We start from the raw sequence: 25,807 nt of genomic DNA, 5'->3' as shown, positions 1-25,807 counted from the left end.
CAAAAGACTATCCCACATTGTTATATTTATGATCCTAAAGCATCACACAAAAACTGAGATCAGATAGATACACCAAGAAAGAGAATGTTGCACATATTTGCAGTCAGTGGCGGATGTAGAGTCGGGAACCCACACCCGCTACCGTAAGACTTAAAATTACATAGAAAAATCACCAAAAGTTATAAATATTAATAGGTGGAAACCCATAACTAAACCAAGGAATAGCTTGGTGGCAGGAAAGGAGCCCTTGGGAATCCACAAGTTTAAAATTCTGGATCCGCCTCTGCTTGCCGTTAGATGGAAGTCATGAGAGAACCTTAAGAAAAGCACCTTGAAGTTGGATCAACCGAGCATGAAAGTCCACTTATAGTGTTTGATCCCACGAACTAAAGCTAACACACTACTGGCCAAAACATAAAATTTCAGACCTTGAAAAGCCAACAATTTGGTATAGTGTCAAGACCAGACATCAGATAATGTTTCAACTTCACTCTTGAAGCATGGTATAAAGTGGAGGCGTATTGGATCCACTGATGAGCAGAGTTTTTGCAGACTATCAACCTTTAGCGCTTTAACATGTCAATGCAGTAGCCATGTACCTTTCAATAAAGCTATAACACGTATTTCAGTCTCTCTGATTAAAGAAATTTTTTCTGGTAGATTGTTATTCCAAAATCCAAACTTGTTGAAAGAGAATCAAATGCTTTTCTGCAAAAGCACATTTCAAATAAAATAAAATTATAAAATTGTATTGACCAAATCCAAATATACGAATTTCAATCCTCAAATTGAATAGAAAAAGGTTTCATAAAGAAGAATTCGAAAAGAAGCAAATTAACCTTACCCAGAAACATCTCAAAATCAAAATAATAACAAAAATTAAAGAAAATACACATCACAAAAATAAGTAGTTGTTCTCAAGAATTTTAATTTTGGAATTTCATCTACAGAGAAGACAGTTTCACTAAGCATCAATGTGAGAAGATAATTTTGATTTTGTTTATAAAAATATCAAAATAAGAAGACGTGGGTGAGAAGGTGTTTTAGGATTTGAGGAAGACGTGGGATACGGTAATAACTTACACGCATCCGGTGTATACACCAAACTAATGTTCTTTATCATGATCAAGTAATTTAATTAAGTAAAATACTTGATAATTAATCATAATTAGGTAACATGAACTCTACATCCAAACACATGTCATGCATGTATTGACTTGATGTATACACCAGGTACGTCTAAGTTTTAACCCGTGGAATACTGGGGGTTAATTCTCCTATTCGATGACAGTTTAGGGTTGTCCAAAAAAGACGTCACTTATCAAATTACCAAAATTACAAATATAAATAAGCTTTTTGACTGTCATGCAGGAAGAGGAGTCTGGGGGAAAATGGGGTAGTGTAGTTATAGAGGAGATGGAGTAGTTGTCCTGGAGGTTAATAAGTTTTTCTAAAATTTTGTAATCTTAATTTAAATAGATAAATAAATTAACTTTACCTACTCTATATTTAAAATATTTATTGCTGTAGTAGTTATTTTATCTTAACAATGGATATAATTTGAAGAAACTGTTGCATAGAATGATATAATAATCCGGTTATAAATTTGCTTCAATAAATATATTTTCTGTTCAATATTTTTTTTTTCATATTTATGCTGAAATTTAGTTTTGGGTTTTGTGAGTCATTATTTAAAAATAAATAAAAAATAATTAACAATAATTTAAATATTGTATAAAAACATAATTTTATCTCCTAGGCGTATTTGGTGAAAATATCATTTCACAAACAGAGGCTCTACACTGTCAAGAGTTTTACTATTCATTTATTTATTTATTTATACATTAAAACTGAAAATGGGTGTGCGTTTCTGAGTTAGTGGGAGTATGTGTTGGGACCGCGTGCAACCTCACTCAAACTCCGCACTAATATGATATTGTCTGCTTTGAACCAAGTCCTTACGAATTTATTTTTGGACACCTCCGAAAAGACTTCATGCTAGTGGAGTTGGATGATACTTTAAATATAGGACATGTTTCCTCTATTTTTTCAATGTGGGATTGTTTGTTTCCCAACAATCCTCCCTTCAAATCAAGACCACATCACTTGTGACCTCCGATCCCCTTCAGTACCGTCGTTAACACCCAACGGGACACGCCGTCTGACCACCAGTCGTCAGGAAGACTTTCGATACAACGCATCAACCGTAGATCTCAACTACTAGGTCACACTTCATATGATCTGCCAAACATCTTGTACCGCCGTTAACATCCAACGGGACACGCCGCCTGACCACCACTCGTCAGGAAGACTTTCGACACAAGGCACCACCTGCAGATCTCCAGTCTTGTCGTTTTTTCACCGGGAACTTCACATCAACTACAATTCACTACTCCGACACACCCGAACCTGGGCTCTGATACCACTTGTTGAGAAAAATGAACTATTTTTCCCGCCCTTTTCGGACCGCTTTCAAGCAGAAAATAACAGAGAAATTAAAGAGAATAACAACACAAAGATTTAACGTGTAAAACTCCCCAATTGGAGAAAAACCACAGGCCTCCCAGAAAAAATATTCACTATATGGAAATTATTACACCATACAATACACAATATTTTTCTCATACACCCTCACTTCCTAAAATACTATTCTCAAAGAGATCTCCAAGAGAATTATCTCTAAACCTCTTTAATAGTAAACAAGGAAAAAAATATTTTTGTGTGTATTAAACAATGAAGGAGGTAGAGTTTATTTATAACTCTCAACCTCCTTCCAACCAAAGTAAATTTCCAATGTGGGAGGTTTTCTTTTCTTCAAAACAACTTCAACAGTATGGGGGCATGGAATGTGCAAGTAGGTAGTTTTATTTAGTTTTTTTTTCATTTGTTTTTTGAATTAATCGTAAGCTTTAAATAATTTTATATCTAAATTCAAATCGATAAAAATTAAATGCCCACATATAAGTTGGTGATGTTAGTTAAATAAAAAATATTTACTCATATATATTTCACATAATAATAAAGTTTATCCTTTTATGTTAAAAAGGATAAAAATATTGTGCAGTAAATATACTATAATATTTACAAATTATCACTTAAAAAATGTTTATAAATTATGAATTATTTCAAAAAATTGTGTTTCAAAAAATTGAAAAACTCAAAATACAAAAGCAGTCACAATAGGTTTAATGTTTCAAATAGTTTATAAATTTTAATTTCGATGCGATTTAAATTAAAATTACAAGAGTTTAAAAGTAAGAATTAATGAGCTCGTTCTAAATTTGACTTTATTACAATTTTTTTAATTTGAAATAGAGAATATTTATTATTTTTAATTTTACATTAAAAAAATAATAACTAACTTTACCTAACATAACCAATTTGTCCTAAAAAGTACCACATGACATTATTCTATTCGGCCACTTGGCAACTATCTATGCAAGACTTTCTTGGGGCTTTGGCCATAGGTGACAAAAGAGTTTTAAAATGAGGTGTAGGTGACACAAGTCTTAATTATTAGTCGGAGGTGACAATTACTTTATTATGGATTAAGAAAGTTGGAAAAGTTTGAAAATAACCCACAAGTGTTTAAATCTACACTTTGATCTCAATGTTTACCTAAAATAACAGGAAACAGAGGGAAAAAAAGGTTTCTTTTTCTCTCTTTTCATCCATTGTTATTTTCTCTCTCTTAGCGATTTTTGTTATTCATTGTTTCTGCTGCTTTATTCACCATCTTCTGCTTCATTATCATCATCTTATGCTTCATTATCATCTTCATGTTCTTCATGTCGACCATTTGTTGTTGTTGTTGGTGGTGGTGGTGGTACAACGGTACTGCTGCTATCTGACCAATTTTTTAGGTCAAATTTTGTTTACTACATCACTTTTCACTTTGACATTACTTCATTGGTGACTTTGGTACGTAAAATTATGATTTTTATTCGTATTTGTCATCTGGGTACACTTCTGTTTTTCCAACAATGGATAGAACCCCGATCATGAATCCAACATAAGTGCCCACAATTTAAACAGATTAATCATCTGGTGCATCAGATGAGTAATCTGTTGCATCAGACTGTTTATCTGTTGCATCAGACGTATTATCTATTACATCAGACGTATTATCTATTGCATCAGAATATTTATCTGTCGCACCAAACTAATTATCTGTTGCAATGAATGATTAATTTGTTTGAAACAACACAAATCAGCCCCTGCCACAAACCGAACAGATAACCAATATGTTTCAACTCTTGCTATTGCTACTGATTCAAAATTATTCCTTACGTCCAATTATCCGTCCCAAATTTCCTAATTTGATTTTTTATTTTACTTGTCTTTTTCATTAATCAAGAAAAGATTAAAAAAAATTCATGTTTTACCTTTTGCATTAATTTAAATTAAAATGAAAATATTATTTAATAGGGGCACTATACGCCGACCTACATTAACAGCTTTCTTCTCTTATGAAATTTTGATTGAATAGCAAACAATGGTTATTTCAAACATGTCTACTGTCCCACCAACTGATCAGTGGGTTATGGTAAACTAGACATATTATTAATTATTTTTCTTAATCAATGTGACATCTAAATTTGGGATGAGTAATTTGAGACGGAGGGGGTACGAATTAAAACGTCAAAGCCAAGCAACAAACTAGTCTTCTGTTGAAACAGACTATTTATCTATTGCATCAGACTTCTTATCTGTTGCGACGTATGATTAATCTGTTTTGAACAACACATCAGCCTTTGCCACAAACCCAACAGATAAATCTTGTTATTGCTACTGGATTCTAAATTATTCTTTTTTACGTCGAATCGTCGACATATTTGTTGAGAAGATAATAGACAGAACAAAAATTAAATATGGATTAAAACATCAAAGATCAAACATAAATTTTTTATTAAATAAAAATAAATAAAAATACATATAATAGAATAAAAGAAAAATAATAATCTAATTATTATTATTATTATCATCATCATTGCTAGCCGGCCAATCTTAAACTGAAAGTAGCAAGGCCCTCCTCAGCCTGCGTATCTCGTGGAGCATTCCTGCTCTAACTCCTCCCAGTTCTCATTACAGGTCACGAACTTGATTCCGGAGTTCATTCACGGCGTCTTGCAGAAAAGCAACGTCTCACACTGGGTCAGCCATAATCTTCTAGAGTGTAATATGAAAGATGCAATGTAATAAATAAATAGAGTGTAGATGAATGAACGATTAAGTAAGGAGGTACCTATTTATAGAGTGTAATACGACTGTTCACCTCCATTCATTAATTATATTTTTGATTAAATTAAGAAAATAAATTTTGTGATAAGTCATGACTTTTTAAATTATTATTATTAATTAGTTCTTTTCAAGAACCATTTTTATTGAGTTGTGGAAACAGATTCTATATTTGTTGCATCAGATAACACATCTGTGACAACAAATATATCATCTGTTGCGACAAATAACTTATCTGTTGCAACATATAATCTAATTGTTCACCTCCATTTATTAATTACATTTTTTATTACTGTGAAAAGTAATGACTTAATTAAAATAAGAAATATTGTGATAAGTCATGACTTTTCAGATTATTATTATTAATTAGTTCTTTCCAAGCACCATTTTTATTGAGTTGTGACAACAGATTCTATATCAGTTGCATCAGATAAATCATCTGTGACAATAGTTATATCATTTGTTGCAACAATAGTAAACCTGTTGCATCAGATAATATATTTGATGCATTAGCAACACTGTTGAATGTATGTGTTTTTGTTTTAGACAAAAAGTCACAATCTTCACCTTGTTTTTCTTAATAATCATCATATAAATTAATTAATCCAATATTTTGACTTTTTTTTTATTATATAGTAAATTATTTTATAAAATAAATTCAAAAACAAAAATGGTGAAAAGTCACGATCAGTTATTAAAATTAAACAGTCATTTTTTTACGGTTATAAATTGTGTTTATCATTTATTTTCTTATTATTTATTTACGAAATATTTTTCATATTAAATAATCGAAAAGTAGTGTCTTTTCACCCTCTCAATAACAACAATAACCCTTTTTTATTAATAATGTCTGGTGTAACTTATGATCGATCTGTCGCATCAAATTAACCTCTGTTGACACAAATTGCTCAATCCCTACCATCAACCGTCGAAATATTGTGAACAAGGAATAAATAGAATGATTATTAAATACTAAATAAGAATTAAAAATTCAAAGTCTACCACCAAATGAAACATAGATTTTTGAATCCCTTGGGTAGATCCGATATACAAAATGAGGAAAAACATACGCTAAAATAAAAAATATTACCTAATTATTATTACTTCTATTATTATTATTGTCAATGGAGTTCATCAGACTGCCTCTGATGTTCACGCAATGACTTGATATGAATATTTTTGTACGAATCTGGATCATCCATATTTGTAAGGAGGGACCTATTTATAAATTATTGTATCTCGAAAAGAAAAGAAAATTACTTTAAAATAAATCTAACAGATGGGTAATTTGTTGCAAATTATATTCCTTCTGTTAGATAACTTACAACATACTGGCAATCTTTTACAACAGATGTAAATATCTGTTTGATTTCTCCAACAGATACGTCATATGTTGCAATAGGTTGATCATCTGTCATAATAGATGTGGCATCTGTTGCAACTAGCTAATCATCTGTTTATTCAATTTAAGCCATAGATGGGCTAGGAAAAATAAGGTGTGTGCAAATGGATCCACTATCATATGTGTGGGAGTTAAGTATGTATTACTAATAAGGTCACCGGGATAACACACACAAAGTATAATGTTTTTGTGAATGTAGTTTTTAACCGATTGAGCACTGATCATTCAAACAAGATCCTGCATTGTACCGTTAAGTTTGATGGGTTCGAAATTGATAAGGTTGAGGACCTCATGAAGATGGTGCAGATACCCTGTTATGAATTACTGACGGTTATTGCTCGTGTTTATGCGTGTCAAGTTTTGAGAAGGGATCAATATTTGTCGTCATTGTAGAGAACCAATAGCGATTGGACTTTACTTTAAGTGTGCATTGGACACTGAGAACACCTTCAAAGCCTTACACTGCATCAAACAAGAATGACAATAGAAATTCCCCTGGCCCAAATTTATATGGTTGGGTTTCTCGCTCGGGGTAATGATTATACACTAGAAGGTGCGGTAGGGGAATGCCTTCGAGGGAAAATGGGTGGTTGATGGAAGACTATATCATCTGAGAGCTAATTGAAGAAGAGACATAGGGTAGAAAGTAAGTTCTAATGAATCTGGTCGATGGAATTATCTTAAAAGATGTGAAATCTGAATCAAGTGCAAATATGAAAGTGTATCCGATAATGTAATTTCATCTGTTGTCTCTCTGAAAGAAAAATAATGCAGATGGACCCTTTGCTAGGGAGCTGTGTGGTCGGGATTATCATCTAGATAGAAAATAGGAGAAGGCCAACAAAGCAGCCTCACAGGCATCGAAGGTTGAAATGATGTATAGAAAGTCTAGAAAATTTACGCTAACAGCAATCTCATAATTTAGTGCACATCAAATGTAAGGACAGAATATGTATTTCATCATATGATAACTGAAACAAGCAAAAATAGAACTATTATAATTTAGTGCACAACAAATGCTAGGATAGAATATGTTTTCCATCATATGAAAAAGTGAAACAAGCAAAAATAGAACTCTCATAATTTAGTGCACAACAAATGCATGGACAGAATATATTTTCCATCACATGAAAAAGTGAAACAAGAAAAAATAAAACTCTCATAATTTAGTGCACAACAAATGCAAGGACATAATATGTTTTCCATCATATGAAAAGGTGAAATAAGAAAAAATAAAACTCTCATAATTTAGCACACGTCAAATTCAAGGAGAGAATATGATTTCCATCATATGGAAAAATGAAATAAGAAAAAATAAAACTCTCATAATTTAGTGCACAACAAATGCTAGGACAAAATATGTTTTCTATCATATGGAAAAGTGAAACAAGCAAAAATAGAACTCTCATAATTTAGTGCACAACAAATGCATGGACAAAATATGTATTCCATCACATGGAAAAGTGAAACAAGAAAAAATAGAAATCTCATAATGTAGTGCACAACAAATGCAAAGACAGAATATGTTTTCCATCGTATGGAAAAGCGAAACAAGCAAAAATAAAACTCTCATAATTTAGTGCACATCAAATTCAATGACAGAATATGAATTCCATCATATGAAAAAATGAAACAAGAAAAAATAGAACTCTCATAATTTAGTGCATAACAAATGCAAGGACAGAATATGTTTTCCATCATATGGAAAAGTGAAACAAGCAAAAATCAAACTCTCATAATTTAGTGCACATCAAATACAAGGACAGAATATGTTTACCATCATATGAAAAAGTGAAACAAGCAAAAATAAAACTCTCATAATTTAGTGCACATCAAATGCAAGGACAGAATATGTTTTCCATCATATGAAAAGTTGAAACAAACAAAAATAAAATTCTCATATTTTAGTGCATAATGAAATGCAAGGACAGAATATGTTTTCATCATATTAAAAAAGTGAAACAAGCAAAAATAATACTATAATAATTTAGTGCACATCAAATGCAAGGGCAGAATATGTTTTCTATCATACGAAAAAGTGAAACAAGATAAAATAAAACTCCCATAATTTATTTTTGCTTGTTTAAATTTTTCATATGATGGAAATCATATTCTGTCCTTGCATTTGTTGTGCACTAACATATACCCATTTTGATCACACACAAGAATGGGTATGGAGCATAGTTAAATCTTAAGTAAAAGGAAAACTTATTCATTTCATTCTATTTTGCGTTATAACACTGTTCAATAATGTTGCAATAATGAGGATAAAAAATTAAAATAATTATTATTGTTTTGTCTTATTCATTTGTTTCAATGTAGATTTCAAATATCCACAAAAAATTAGAGGATATTATAAATTAATTTTTTAGAGTTAGAGTTGGAGTTGAAGTTGGAATTAAAGTTGTGTTTGGTCATAAATATAAATTAAAGTTGTTTTGGAAATTTTGTAAGAAAAGTTTGAGTAAAAAAAGTGAAAACAAGTAAAACTTATTTTTATTTTTTCAAATACAATTTCGGAATTGTAATTGAAATTTTCATCGCTAAATCCATATTGTTTCACTTTTTTCACTAAAGTAAAATAATTTTTCGAAGAGAAGAGATAATTCTCATGGACAAACAACAACTTTAGGTCCCATTTGGCCATGAAAATTATAATTTCTCGAAGTTGGAGTTAGAGTTGAAGTTGAAGATGGAGTTGGAGTTATGTTTAGCCAATATATAAATTAAAGTTATTTTTTAAAATTTTGTGAGAGAAAGCATGACTGAAAAAAGTGAAAAACAGTAAAACTTGTTTTTACTTTTCCAAATACAATTTTGAAATTGTATCTAAAATTGCCATGACCAAAAATAATTATTATGAGAGAAATGTGAATTGTTTGTTTCACTTTTCCATATGATATAAAATATATTCTGTCCTTGCATTTGATGTTCAGTAAATTATGAAAGTTTTGTTTTTGTTTGTTTCACTTTTTCGTATGCTGAAAACATATTCTGTCCTTGTATTTGATGTGTACTAAATTATGAGAGTTTTATTTTTGCTTGTTTCACTTTTTCATACGATGGGAAAACATATTCTGTCCTTGCATTTATTGTGCACTAAATTATGAGAATTCTATTTTTTCTTGTTTCACTTTTTCATATGATGGAAAACATATTCTGTCCTTACATTTGATGTGCACTAAATTATGAGAGTTTTATTTTTTCTTGTTTAACTTTTTCATATGATGAAATATTCTGTCCTTGCATTTGATGTGCACTAAATTATGAGAGTTTTATTTTTGCTTGTTTCACTTTTCCATATGATGAAAAACATATTCTGTCCTTGCATTTATTGTGCACTAAATTATGAAAGTTCTATTTTTGCTTGTTTCACTTTTTCATATGATGCAAAACATATTCTATCCTTGCATTTGTTGTGCACTAAATTATGAGAGTTTTTAATTATTTCACTTCTCCATATGATGGAAAACATACTCTGTCCTTGTATTTGTTGTACACTAAATTATGAGAGTTTTATTTTTGTTTTTTTCACTTTTTCATATGATGAAAACCATATTCTGTCCTTTCATTTGTTGTGCACTAAATTATGATAGTTCTATTTTTGCTTGTTTCACTTTTACATATTATGAAAAACATATTCTGGCCTTGCATTTGATGTGCACTAAATTATGAGAGTTTTATTTTTGCTTGGTTCACTTTTTCATATGATGGAAAACATATTCTATCCTTGCATTTATTGTGCACTAAATTATGAGATTTTTATTTTTGCTTGTTTCACTTTTTCATATGATGGAAAACATATTCTGTCCTTGCATTAATTTTGCATTAAATTATGAGAGTTCTATTTTTGCTAGTTTCACTTTTTCATATGATGGAAAACATATTCTGACCTTGCATTTGATGTGCAATAAATTATGAGATTTTTATTTTTGCTTGTTTCACTTTTTCATATGATGGAAAACATATTCTATCGTTGCATTTGTTGTTCACTAAATTATGAGAGTTCTATTTTTGCTTGTTTCGCTTTTCCATATGATGAAAAATATATTATGTCCATGTATTTGTTGTGCACTAAATTATGAGAGTTCTATTTTTGCTCGTTTCACTTTTTCATACGATGAAAAACATATTCTATCCTAGCATTTATTGTGCACGAAATTATGAGAGTTCTATTTTTGTTTGTTTCACTTTTCTATCTGATAGAAAGCATATTCTGTCTTTGCATTTGATGTGCACTAAATTATGAGAGTTTTATTTTTGTTTGTTTCACTTTTTCATATGATGGAAAACATATTCTGTCCTTGCATTTGATTTACACTAAATTATGAGGATTTTATTTTTCTTGTTTCACTTTTTCATATGATGAAAAACATATTCTGTCCTTGCATTTGTTGTGCACTAAATTATAAGGATTCTATTTTTGCTTGTTTCACTTTTTTATATGATGAAAAACATAATCTGTCCTTGCATTTGTTGTGCACTAAATTATGAGAGTTTTTTTTTTTGCTTGTTTCACTTTTTCATATATTGGAAAACATATTATGTCTTTGCTCTCTCTCTCTACTCCTTCTTATTTACTCTGTATATAACTCATTTTTTAGAAGTGTTCATAGTCTAAGTAATAAATTTAGAATAATTACATGGTATTAGAGACAGGTTGCCTAGTTCAAGTGTTGCCTATCGCACTCTCTATGAGAAATTGTATAGAAGTAAACCATCCTGAGAACTTAAGAATACTAGGGTGTCTTTGTTTTGCTAAGGTGCTAGATGAGTTTGATAAGCTCATGCCAAGGTCAAGAGAAACTGTTTTGAAGGGCTATTATAGTACTAAAAAGGGATATGTCTTGTATGACGTATCTATTAGTACCTTTTCTGTTAGTAGGGATGTGTCATTTAAGGAGGATATGCTCCCTTTCCAGCTTAAAACAGCTTATGATCCTACTCCCTATCATGTGTTCCCATTAGAAGATCATTATCTAGCTGTAGACACTTTCATAACAACGTTGTATCAACCATCCACTGAACATATCTCTGAAAGGACTAACAGAGCCTGCTATAAGTTCTCACGTTATTCTTGAACCTACAAGGAATATGTCACTGTACCTCAAAAGCAACAAAGGCCTATTAGAGGAAGAAAGCCACTAGTGTGGATGACTGATTTCTAAACCAGTAAAGAAACAAAGGTACCATATTCTCTAGCCATCTATGTGTTATATGACAAGTTATCTGAGTCTTATAGAGATTATATTTCTAAGTCTGGAATATTTACTAAACCCACAAGCTATTATGAAGCTTGTAAGGATTCTAGGTGGGTAGAAGCAATGCAAAATAAGATAGATGCCTTGAATTCTAATCACACATGAGAGGTGGCTCCATTACCTAAAGGCAAAAATCCTATTGGATGTAGATGGATATATAAGGTGAAGTATATGGCCTTAAGTGAAGTTGAAAGATTTAAGGCTAGGTTGGTTGCTAAAGGATACAGTCAAAGGGATGGAATTGACTACAAGGAAACCTTTAGTCCAGTTGTTAAAATAAAAGCATTAAGGACTGTTCTTGCTACTGCTAAAAAGAAAAACTGGTTTGTCCATCAAATGGATGTCTATAATGCATTCTTAAGTGGTGATCTCACTGATGAAGTATACATGAAATTACCTCAAGGATTTGCTAGTCAAGGGGAGAATTTAGTGTGTAGACTAATCAAATCCCTATATGATTTAAAATAAGCACCTAAAAAATGGAACACAAAGCTATCAGAAGTTTTCTTTATATAAAAAAATTTACTTCCTTTACTTTTTTAGTGTTATTTTATGTAGTGTTTCGGGTACAAGAATCTGTATAAAATACAACACCAACTTCAATACTATTTCAAGTCTAAGACAAGAACACTTTTGAAATTTCTTAACACCTTCAACACTAGATTATGAATAATCTATCTAAGAAGTGTGTTAATTTTTTTTTTCAGAAAAGAGATGGAATAGAATTTTAAGGCCAAGTCCCCCGACTTCATGGTGTGTCCTTAAGAAATAATTTCCTTCACTGTACCCGAGGTTATGGAATCTTTCTCCCAAGATAAAATGGCCTTCAATATAAACAATAGTGGTACCTCAAATTGTTGGATTCAACGAACTCACTCAATGATTTGATTGATCACAAGAAATGTTTTGAAGACAAAAAAAATTTTATTTCAGAAAATTTTTAATTTCTATCTAAACCTGTGGATGTAAATAAGTTTATATAGCCATAAAATGCCTCTTATGAAAGATGGAAATGGTTCATTTAAAAGGTGTATCCTTTGAAAGAGTCATGTCTATTCATTTGAAACATTGTGTCTTTTTCTGAACAGATACAACTATCTGAACAGTCACACCTTTTCCAAAACAACATGTCTTTTGCTCAAAGGTTGTGTCCCTTCATTTTCCATTCACACCAATTAAACCCAAAAATCCCTCACATGAATAGGGAATGACTATTCTTTGCTAAACTTTATGGACAAGTATGTGATCATCAAGCAAAGACTGATTGCATCTGGATAAGTGGGTTTCCCTTTGAACTTTTCATAGTGAACATGCATCGGATGAACTCGGTCAATCAGTAGATTTGATATCTTTGAACCATCGAGATTTAATGTACACCTAGACAACACATGTCACACAACTAGCCTTTTATCATTTATGGTTCTCAAGGTTTTATTCTTTTCATCCATGAACACGTCCCGGTTTCATGAGAGCTTAGAGAATAGGCCTTTACTAACATTCTCCTTGAAACAGCTTCCACTTTGCCTTCACATAGGTGATTTCTAAACGTTCAATCCTATAGATTAAACTATTTGGTCAAATCTACCAAATTTAGATAATCATTAAAAGACTTTTCACCTTAAGTCTTATCTTTATTTACTAAACATTGTCTACATTATGAGAATGGGTTGGGTAATTGACAATGTTGAACTTGTCAGACACAACTTTGTTTGATCTCCTTGAACCTAGCTCTTGGGATCTCCAGTCTACTAGGTAGAGTTACCATCATGCTGAGGCCTTAAACCCATTCCCTTGGATGTCCTTTCCACTCCTTCTCTAGATAGGCCTTTTGTAAGTGAATCCGAAACATTGTACATTGACTTAACATAGTCAACAGTGATAATTCCTCCAGAGAAAAGTTCTCTAATGGTATTATGTCTTCGTCGTATGTGATGAGATTTATCATTGTACATCATGCTCCCTGCCCTACCTATTGCCGCTTGGCTATCACAGTGTATACATACTGGTGCCACTGGTTTAGGCTAATAAGGAATATCTTTCAAGAAATTCTAAAGCCATTCTGCTTCTTCACCGGCTTTATCTAACGTGATAAATTCAGATTCCATTGTAGAGCGAGCAATACATGTCTGTTTGGATGATTTCCAAGAGACTACACCTCCACCGATAGTAAATATATATCCACTCATGGATTTTACTTTGTTTGATCCGATGATCCAATTTGCATCACTATATCCTTCAAGTACCGTGGGATATTTATTAGAATTCAAAGTATAGTCTTAAGTGTATTTAAGATACCCCAAAAGTCTTTTCATTGCCATCCAATGAGTTTTGTTGGGATTACTCGTGTACCGACTCAATTTACTAATAGCGCATGTTATATTTGATCGTGTACAGTTCATTATATACATTAATCATCTCAATAATCTTGCGTACTCTAATTGTGAGTCACTTTCACCTTCATTCTTTCTAAGTGCAAAGCTCACATCCAATGGAGTCTTGGCAATACTGAATTCCATATACTTTAATTTGTCAAGTACCTTTTCGATATAATGCACTGTGACAATGCCAACCCTTGTGGAGTTCTATGGATTCTTATACCTAAGATCACATCCGCAACTCCAAGGTCTTTCATATCGAACTTGCTCTTGAGCATTCATTTCGTTGCTTTTATGTCAGAAATATCTCTACTGATGATCAACATATCATCTACATATAAATATAGAATGACTTGGTCATTTGGAGTGTCTTTAATATAAACACATTTATCACATTCATTTATTTTAAACCCATTTGCCAACATGGTTTGGTCAATCTTTGCATGCCATTGTTTATGTACTTACTTTAGTCCATACAATGACTTAATAAGTTTACACACCTTATTCTTCTTTCTTGGAACCACAAAACCCTCAGGTTGTTCCATGTAAATTTCTTTCTCCAATTCTCCATTTAAGAATGCGGTTTTCACATCCATTTGATAGATTTCAAGACCATATACTGTCGCCAAGGAAATTAACATTCGAATCGATGTTATCCTCGTTACTGCCAAGTATGTATCAAAGTAATCAAGGTCTTCTTTTTGCTTAAAGCCATTTACTACAAGTCTTGCCTTGTATTTGTCAATAGTACCATCCTTTTTCATTTTCCTTTTAAAGATCCATTTAGAACCTAAAGATTTATTTCCTAGAGGAAGATCAACCAATTCCCATGTATGGTTGCTTAAGATTGAATCTATCTTACTATTGACTGACTCTTTCCAAAAGGATGAGTCTGACGATGACATCGCTTCTTTAAATGTTTAAGGCTCATTTTCTAAGAGAAATGTTACAAAATATGATCCAAATGAAGTAGACGTTCTTTGACGTGTACTACATCTTGGATTTTCTTCATTATGTTCATTATCACTTAGTTCATCTCGAGGTCGTTTATATCCTCCACTAGACTGTTCATGTCTAATTTTAAACGGGTAAATGCTTTCAAAAAATTTAGCATTATCCGATTTAATTACCGTATTTTTATTTATATCCGAATGTTCATATTTATGAACCAAAAACCGACATGCTTTACTGCTTTTAGAATATCCTATGAACACACAGTCCACAGTCTTAGGTCCTATCTTAACCCTTTTAGGCATAGGAACTTGGACCTTAGCTAGACACCCCCACACTTTGAAATATTTCAAGTTGGGTTTCCTTCCTTTCCATTTTTCATAAGGAATTGATTGTGGCTTACTATGGGGAACTCTATTGAGTATACGGTTGTTTGTAAGGATAGCCTCCCCCACAAGTTTTGCGGTAAATCGAAACTTATAAGTAAGGCATTCACTATTTTCTTTAAAGTTCAATTTTTCCTTTTCGCAATTCCATTAGATTGAGGTGAATATGGGGTTGTAGTTTGATGGACGATTCCATTCTCTACACATATTTTGGTGAAAGGAGATTCATATTCTCCGCCCTTATTACTTCTTATCATTTCTATCTTTCTCTCTAACTGATTTTCTACTTTAATTTTGTATTGCCTAAACACATCTATTACTTTATCCTTGCTATTTAGCAAGTAGACATAACAATATCTAGTGCAATCGTCAATAAAAGTTATGAAATACTTTTTCCCACCACGTGATAGTGTTGACTTCATATCACAAATGTCAGTGTGTACTAAGTCTAAAGGACTGGAATTCCTTTCAATGGACTTATAAGGATGTTTTGCATACTTTGATTCCACACACGTTTGACACTTTGATTTATTGCACTCAAAGTTTGACAAAACTTCTAAGTTAATCAGTTTTCGTAATATTTTGTAATTAACATGGCCTAAACGTTCATGCCATAAATTATAAGACTCAAGTAAGTAAGAAGAATTTGAACTTTTATTTATTTCAACATTCATCTTATAAAGGCCCTCGGTGAGATAGCCTTTTCCTACATATATTTCTCCTTTGCTAATTACAATTTTTTCAGAAATGGTTACACATTTGAATTCGTTCTTGTCTAGAAGTGAAACAGAAATCAAGTTCCTACGTAATTCTGAAATATACAAGACATTGTTCAGTGTCAAAACCTTGCCTGAAGTCATTTTCAAGCACACTTTTCCTATTCCTTCTACCTTAGCAGTAGCGGAGTTAGCTATGTAGATCATTTCTTCTACTTGAGCCAGAGAAAATAAAGAAAATAACTCTTTGTTGGCACAAACATTGCGGCTGGCACCAGAATCCATCCACCACTCGCGAGGATTCCCCATAAAGTTGCATTCTGAAAACATAGCACACGGATCATCACTTTCTTTGTTGGACTCAATCATATTTACTTGGTCCTTTTTCTTGCCTTTCTTTGGGGCAGGACAATCTGTGGACTTGTGACCAATCTTGCCACAATTGAAGCATTTTTTCTTGAATTTCTTCTTGGGTTGATTGCTTCCTCATTCAACTTTCTTCCTTTTCTTAGAATTGTTTTGGTCATCTTCCGCAATATGTGCTCCATTAATTGCAGAATTCCGTTTTAACCTTCTCTTGGCATCTTTATTATTCTCTTCAATACATAGGCGGACAATAAGATCTTCGACAGTCATCTCCTTGCGTTTGTGCTTCAAGTATTTTTTGAAGTCATTCCACATAGGTGGTAGCTTCTCAACGATCACTGCTACTTGAAATGCATCATTCACAATCAAACCTACAAAACAGTTTATGTGAGTACTAAGAACATTTTTAATTTTTTCAACTAAGGTATTTTTCAAAGATATACCTTCCGCTAAGAGATCGTGAATGATTACTTGCAATTCCTGTACTTGAGAGACAACCGATTTGCTATCTATCATTTTAAAGTCCAGGAACCTTACAACAAAAAATTTCTTAATTCCCGTATCATCTGTCTTGTATTTTCGTTCTAGTTCGTCCCACAATTCCTTCAATGTCTTAGTTATACTGTAAAAATTGTAGAGGTCAAAAGGGAATACTGCCATCGCTTAAAGTCAATGCCCGCAAATTTTTCAGGCTTCTCCGCAGGTGCCATTGATTGTGGAGCATTTGCTCGACTTGTTGAAGCAATGCTAGTTGCCCCTCAGTCGTAGCCGCATCTTGCATTTGACTTTCGTTAATCATTTGTCCTGTCACTACAAGACAATAAAATTTAGTATTTTTAGAATACTATTTATAAATTTAAGCAACCTTAAACTCTTCTTCTTGTTTCTAGTTAACAATAAAGTTTTTATGACTTCCAATCGTCAACCGAAAAATCTTTAACTTGTGATGAAAATTTTATGTCTTCGAATCACTAGTTAAAATTAAACGGAGTAGAAACCTTAAAGCTTTAATCTCCAAAAACAAGCAATACAGATTCTGCAAAAAACTTATTCCTTAAGATTGTTATTTTATGTAGTGTTTCGAGTACAAGAATCTGTATAAAATGCAACACCAACTTCAATACTAGTTCAAGTCTAAGACAAGAACACTTTTGAAGTTCCTGAACACCTTCAACATTAGATTATGAATAATCTATCTAAGAGGTGTGTTAATTTTTTTTTTTCAGAAAAGAGATGAATTAGAATTTTAAGGCCAAGTCCCCCAACTTCACTGAGTGTCCTTAAGGAATAATTTCCTTCACTGTACCCGAGGTTATGGAATCTTTCTCTCAGGATAAAATGGCCTTCAATCCGAACAATAGTGGTACCTCAAATTATTGGATTCAACGAACTCACTCAATGGTTTGATTGATCACAAGTAATTTTTTTATTTGGTAAATAGAATTTTATTTATTACCAAGTAAGCAATACAAAACAGAATTACTCTATACTGGACATTTCCCAGTATGCATATATATATAGAGTTTTTATTTTTGTTTTTCATCCGGTGTTCGGTGCCCGCATTGGAGCCCCGACTAATCCGGATCGCGCGTTGCAGGGCCCATTAAGGTGGCAGCGATCACAACAAAGTTTTCTCCATACCCAGGGTCAAACCCTCAACCTCTTGTAAAGGGTGGAGCAGTCACATCCACTGTACCACAACCCATATTGGTTATACAGAGAGAGTGACTTGACAGCTACTCATGTATGGCCCATGGATCAGTTTGTTTTGTTTCCGGGTTTAAAAGACGTATACAGCAAAAAATAATTAAAAAAAATAACTGGCATTGTATTTATTTTTGGGGGGTTAATAAATTGATGGTCTTGTCACTCACATGTAAACTGTATATATTTGGCAGACAATGGAAACATTATACATGGGTAGAAATTATGTTACCGAAAATTACACACAACAGAGGGGTGTAGTATATAGCCATAACTTTTGAATTTTATTTTCTTTTTCTGAAATTTAACACGAGCACTAACATTGTGCTGAGCAAACAAACATAGTCCTAACTGCAGAGAGCTAATAAATTTGAATCATTATGATTATCATACAACTCACTCTTTTAATTATGTTACTCTTCAAAAAGTTGTAACTTGTAAGTACATCATGATAGGCTCAGAGGCAGATGCAATTCAAACGTAACAGGTTTATCTGAATCCAATATTTTTGAGACGTAATTTAATTTTATGTATGAACTCTCTTGAGCCTCTCCACAATAAGAATGTCAACCATAATATTGACTTGAAAATTCGACCGTACCATTAAATCAAGATTTCTCTGACTTTATTAAGATGATTATTAGGCCTTTCCTTCTTTGGATATTGTATGGCTCAGAGAAAAGATATTAAGGTTAACATATTCTAAATTTAGGCTTCCATCATCAACGAGCTTAATTGTTTCGCTGACACGAAAATGATCAACAACTAGCTTAATTGTTTCGCTGACACGCAAATGGAATTGCAAAGAAAGTTACTAAAATTGTATATTAATAAACTATATTTGGATTAAGCACATATATTAATAAACTAATTCGTGTTAAACATTTGCCATGTCAAATATGAACTCGGCTTATGAAACTAAAAATGAAAATAAGAAGTTCCAATTAAGCGTTGATGATTTCTTTCAAGGACTATGAAGAGCCAAAAATATTACTTTACTATACATGAAAAAAAAAAAGCAAAAATACCAACCTTTTGGAAGTAATTACACCCTCTCCCACCTTTTTAATTACTTTACTCTCTCTATTAATACACATAACATAGCCGACATATACATAGCATTACGTGTATATGTTGGGATTTTAGTAATATGTTTAGGGAGTTGGGATTTTTGTAATATTGGAAACATAAGTTGTGTATTTGTGTAATTTTTTTTTAATAAAAAATGTAATCGTACAAATGGACTATGGAACTTCGTTTCAGAGGAAATAAATAATATTTCCTTCATTTCAATTTATTTATTTTATTTTTACAGAATTTTGAATCTCCTATTATTAAATTAAAGATATGTTAAATATATCAAAATATTTTTTAATCTTGTAATTCTGAATATGACATGTAGAAAGTTGAGAAAATTGAAGGAAAGGTGTCTTTTAAGTCTTGAATGAAGGATTGGTGACATTGACCAACTTAAAGGGTCAAACATCATTAGAAAACTTGATTAAGTTAATTGTGGACTTGATTAATATTTTTAAAACTTTTTAATCTTTTCAAAAATACAAATCAACCCAACCCACACCCCTCTTCAATCCAAATCAACCACTCTCTCCTCTCTCTCGACAGCTTCTTTCAACTCTCTCCCAACCAACAGTTCTGGAAAATTTCTCCCTTCAACCCCCGGAGACTTCTACCTCCGGTGATAAATAGTTGGGCTTCAATTTTTCCTCTTTTCTCCCTTCAACCCCCGGCGACTTCTACCTCCGGCGATAAATAGTTGGGCTTCGAATTCCCCTCTTCAATTCAAATCAACCTATCTTTCATCCCTCTCTCGACAGCTTCTCTCAACTCTCTCCCAACCAACTGTTCTGCAAATTTCTCATTTAAATCCTCGACGAATTCAACATTCAACTACAAATAGTTGGGCTTTGAGTTCCTTTTCGACTTCAACCTTCAATCGACATGACAGTCTTGATCTCCGACCACAACAGCTTCGAATTCTTCATCGTTCCTTTTCTTCTTTCATAGGTAAACATTTATGGCCTTTTTAGTTTTGAAGAAAACGAGGAACATGAGCCAACTTCTCTTATAGTATTGTTTAACAATTTTAATATTTGTTACATTAATTTGAAATGTGGTCTGAATCAAACCCTAATTTCTAGTATTTCTTCTCTTCTCTTTTTGAAGTGATTATGATATTTTGTTGTTTGTTGCATTTTTTTTTAAGTTTGATTTTTATTTTTTGTTTTTATAAAAATAAAATAATAATTTGGGTTGATTTTTTCTGTTCTTGGTAAAAATGGTGAAATTGCTATTTTTTTGTTGAACAAAATTGTGCTACTATTTTTTATTTCCTCCAATAGATTACCCATATGGTGCAATATATTAACCTTCTGATGTAACAGATTTATCATATGATACAATAGATCAACCATCTAATGCACCAGAGGAACCATCAGATTATAATTCTGATGCAACAGATTAATTATATGATGTAACAGATTAACTATCTGATGCAATAGATTAACCATATGTTGCAACAGATTAAGCATCGGATAAAAAATCTGATGCAACTAATTAACCATCTGATGCATTGGAAGAACCATCAGATTAATGATCTGATGCAACAGATGAACCTCCTATTAGATAAAATCCTATCAACTCTTCCAGCAAAAAGTGTCCAAGACTTGATTTTTTCAACTGATCATTCATCTGCCGAGATAGACGACCCTATGTTGGAATAAATCTAAACAAAATTGACCGTTGATAAATGTTCCAACAGATCATCATGTGTTGCAACAGATGTGTGACCTGTTACATAGACCATTCATCTTTCTCAATAGATAAATGATATATTTTGTATTATTGTAACAGATTACTCAACCATTGTTATAGGTTAGTTAACTGCTCTGACAGATCACTCATTTATTGCAACAGATGTGTTATCTATTGCATAAACCATTCATCTTTCTCAACAGATGAGTGATATGTTTTGTATTATCACAACAGATTACTCAGCCGTTGCTACGGATTATTTAAAAGTTTCAACAAATCACTCATATGTTGCAATAGATGATGTTACAACAGATATGTGATCTGTTGCACAGACCATTCATCTTTCTCAATAGATGAGTGATATATTTTATATTATCGTAACAGATTACTCAGCCATTGCTACAGGTTATTTAACTATTCCAACAGATCACTCACATATTGCAATAGATGATGTTGCAATAGATGTGTGATCTGTTGTACAGACCATTCATTTTTCTCAATAGATGAGTGATTTATTTTGTATTGTCATAACAAATTACTTATCCATTGCAACAGGTTATTTAACTATCCCAACGAATCACTCATATGTCGGAACAATGTGTGATCTATTGCACAAACCATTCATCTATCTTAAAAGATAAGTGATATGTTTTGTATTATTGCAACAAATTACTCATTCGCTGAACCAGGTTGGTTATATGCTACAACATATATACTACCAGGTGCAAAAGATCGGTGATCTATTGTAACTGTTATTTTACTGTTTTGCTTGTTCTGTTATCCTCTTTTAATGATGCATTAATCAACTATAATATATTTTTTTGTGTTCCTATTAATTTTAGATAATATGGTTCCCAAAAGAATAGAAATCGAATCAAGTGCAAGTAAAGGAACAAGTGAATCATCTAGGCTTTATCCACCATTCTATGAGCTTGCTTTACAAGAGTTATCTCAATCGGGAGCAGAATATCATGAACACGGGGAAGAGGAATATTTCAAAAGAGATGATGCAAATGCTAATAGCCCTTCCACCAAAGAGTTGGTCAAAGCCTTCATCATTGATCGTTATCCTGTAAGAATACGATACGATGGTGCCACATATTTAACGGGTGATTTCGTGGTTAAGTCAGCCATAGAAAAATCTTTCAACACCTTCAAAAAATACTTTGAGCACAAAAATTAGATGCTTATTTCAGGGACAGCTGCTTTGGGAAATATCTTAATTTTTTGGAGGACAACAATGCTCGTTTCCAAATAAAAATGGTAGATGAACTTCTCAAGCATAGGTTTATGTATAAAAACAAAGATAAGATGAATGAGGTGTGGATAAATTACTGTGGCATGCCTGTTTATTTTGGTTGGAAGGAGTTTGCCATAGTTACTGGACTAAAATGTTATTCTTCTTTTCAAGTTATACCTATTCTAACCCTAAAAAAAGTACCCCACACACCCAAAAAAGGCAAAGGAAAGTCGTGTGATCGTGATGACCTAGTGTCCATTTGTAATAATCGTGTCTTTTTCTTACCTTGAAATCATCTCAAGGATGTTAGAACTTTCTTTGAAATATGAATCCATTCCTATACACGTGGTAATTTTAATATTTTCACTTTCTATCACATGGAAATTGAATAATCTTTCCATCGATATGAATTTCATAAAAATCTGATATCAGGGGAAGAAGTTATGAACATTTTATGGAAGTAGATCGGACTGCCAGAACTGACGGTCAGGTCGACGAACCGTCGTTAGCCCGACGGATCGTCGGAGCCTGCCGTCGCACTGAGGTAGTGGACCTGTTTTTTGCTTAGGTACGACGGTAGCATTTGATGGACCGTCGCAGCCTCGACGGACCGTCGGAAGCCACCATCGCACTAAGCCAGTGGGACTAGTTTCTGCCCAGGTCCGACGGAAGGGACCGATGGACCATCGGAAGCCACCTTTTCATCCTAAGTTTAGTTTTTCCAGGTCGTTTTAACAGGTGTATTTTGGTCATTTACCATCCGCCTAGATATACCCAATTATATTTAATTTCAGCCACTTGGTTTCTTATTATTTGACAACAAATATTAGGGTTTCTCTCTAACCTTAATCTCCAAGAACAAAATCCAATCTTGTTAAAGAACTAAGGGATTTCCAATTCTTCAAGTTCAAGAACATCAAGAATCCCAACCCAGGTATGCATAGTGTTCATTCATGGACCCCTTCCGTCCATGAAGCCCAAGAATCCCTTTTCCAACTTCAATTTATGGATTTTCCTTATGATTTCATGATTGGGTTGTTCTTGTTCATGTTGATAAATGATAAATTGAATTCTATTCCCTATTGGGTGATAATTTCTATGTGGGTCAATTATTATATATTTAGATTCATCTAAACCTATGGTTAAACCCTTGAATGATGAAATTAGAATTGAATTATGATGTTTAGTTAATTTTACAATGATGTTTACATGTACTATGCCTGCAATATGTTTGATTAAATGCCTAGAAGAAGCAAAAGTGCCTAATTAGCATTATATCATGAAATCCCCATGTATGTACAAGTTTGTGCCTATCACATGTTTGATAAAATGCTATAATAAATGTATTGTGGGTTATGATAACTAGTCATGTGTTCAAGTAAGTCATGCTTTGTCAGTTTTCTTCCATTGAGTCCTAGGGTACTTGTACCCGAAACATTAGCCGTGTGCCTAGAGTCATGTCATGTTTTAACGATACTCTCAGTCAAGCTATGAATTCTTAGACTTCAAATAATCGTATGACTTAGGAGATCTCCATAATCTCATAAACTCAGTCAGTTGGCAGATATCAGTAGTATTCCGTCAGTTAACAAAATTTAGTAACTCAGTCCATGTTCATTTCAGTAAACCATGTTCAGTGTCTATGCAAAAGGGAGTAGAAATCAGCATCGAGCGAACCCAAGGATGGGAACTCACCTATTAGTTTAGGGTGTGATTCTTAGGAGAAATCCTTGTGTTCCAAAACTACGTAGACAGCGTAGGTTGAGACATCTAACCTGTCAGTTTAGGGTTGATGAGGTGGCTTAACCTATCAGTTTAGGGTTTCCACCATTCTTATTTTGAGTACCTGCCAGTATAAGGTCCTTACAGTTTGTCCTTACCAGTGGCGTGGTATTGACACCCTTCCAATTGGGATTACAGATTGGACCCCAACTTAGCTATAATAGTGCATTTGGGGCATGTCAGTTAGGTAAATACTTCCCACAGTTTTAGTATCAGTCTCAGTAAAAGGACTCAGATAGTTCTTCAGATTTAGGGTGGTCAGATACAGTCAACTCAGATACAGTATGGAACTTGGATAGTTCCATTCGATTCAGGGCTGTTAGATACAGTCACTCATGTTATTATTTATATTCAGATACAATTATTCATATTATCAATCATGTTAGTTATCAGTATGTCATGTCATCAGTATTCAGATTCAGAAATTATGTTTCCATGGTATTAGTGTTAGTTGCTATGTTTTATGCATGTATTCTCACACTCATGATAGTCAGTCTGTTATTATTGTTCATGCATATGAACCCCATACATTTATCCTACCTCACATGCATACCAGTATATTCAAAGTACTAATACATTTGCACTATGGTGTCTTATACCATAGGTTCAGACACACGAACTCCAGACTAGCAGTAGATTCCTTTTAGTCCCAGCAGTCAGAGTTAGAAGTGAGTCCTCATCCTTCGAGAATAGGACTATTTCTCCATTATCTCATTAATTAGTTTATTAGTTGGGGACATGTCCCATCAACTTCTTATTCAGATCATCCAGACAGTAGAGGCTTTCAGACTATATGCAGACTATATTTCAGATCTGATTCAGATTCAGTATTTTTAGTCTTGTTTTGGGTATTTCATTACCTCCTCAGATGTTATATTATTCAGATTATGTTCAATATTAACCTTATGGCCTTTTAGTGTATGTTTCTGCATCGTTATACTATATTATACAGTGTACAGGTACAAATATCAGTCATGGGTTAGCTTGTGGTCCTTCGAGGTGATACGCACCATGTAGCATTCCGAATACCAAATTTAGGGCACTACAAACTTTGTATCAGAGCCAGGTTCAATAGTGTCCTAAGAAGTCTGAAAGTCGCATCTAGAAGAGTCTTGTACTTGGGTCTAAGACAGATGAAGACCCTCAAGAATTTCTTGATCGGGTTCAGAAGGTGACAGATATTATAAGGATGACTACTATTGAGAGTGCTGAATTAGCTACACACCAGTTGCGGGATGTGGCTCATACTTGGTACAAGAAGTAGAAGTCTGAAAGGGTAGATAATGCAGGTCCTATAGAGTGGGAGGAGTTTGTCACAGCATTCTTAGATAGATTCTTTCCCCAGAGTTGAGGTAGGCTAAGGTTCTAGAGTTCATCAACCTCAGGCAGGGCAATATGATGGTGAAAAAGTATTCTCTCAGGTTTACTCAATTAGCAAGATATACCCCTCATGTGGTTATAGACAACAGAGCCAAGATGAGTAAGTTCATTTCAGGGGTGAATGATAATATGGTAAATGAGCGCAGATCCACCATGTTGAACAGTGACATGATATTAGCAAGGCTTATGACTCATGCTCAGCAGATAGAGAAGCAGAAAGTTAGGATAAGGGAG

Source organism: Capsicum annuum, chromosome 7 (genome assembly GCF_002878395.1).
Source record: "Capsicum annuum cultivar UCD-10X-F1 chromosome 7, UCD10Xv1.1, whole genome shotgun sequence".
Lineage (NCBI taxonomy): Eukaryota > Viridiplantae > Streptophyta > Magnoliopsida > Solanales > Solanaceae > Capsicum > Capsicum annuum.
Note: the sequence above shows the minus strand (reverse complement) of the source record.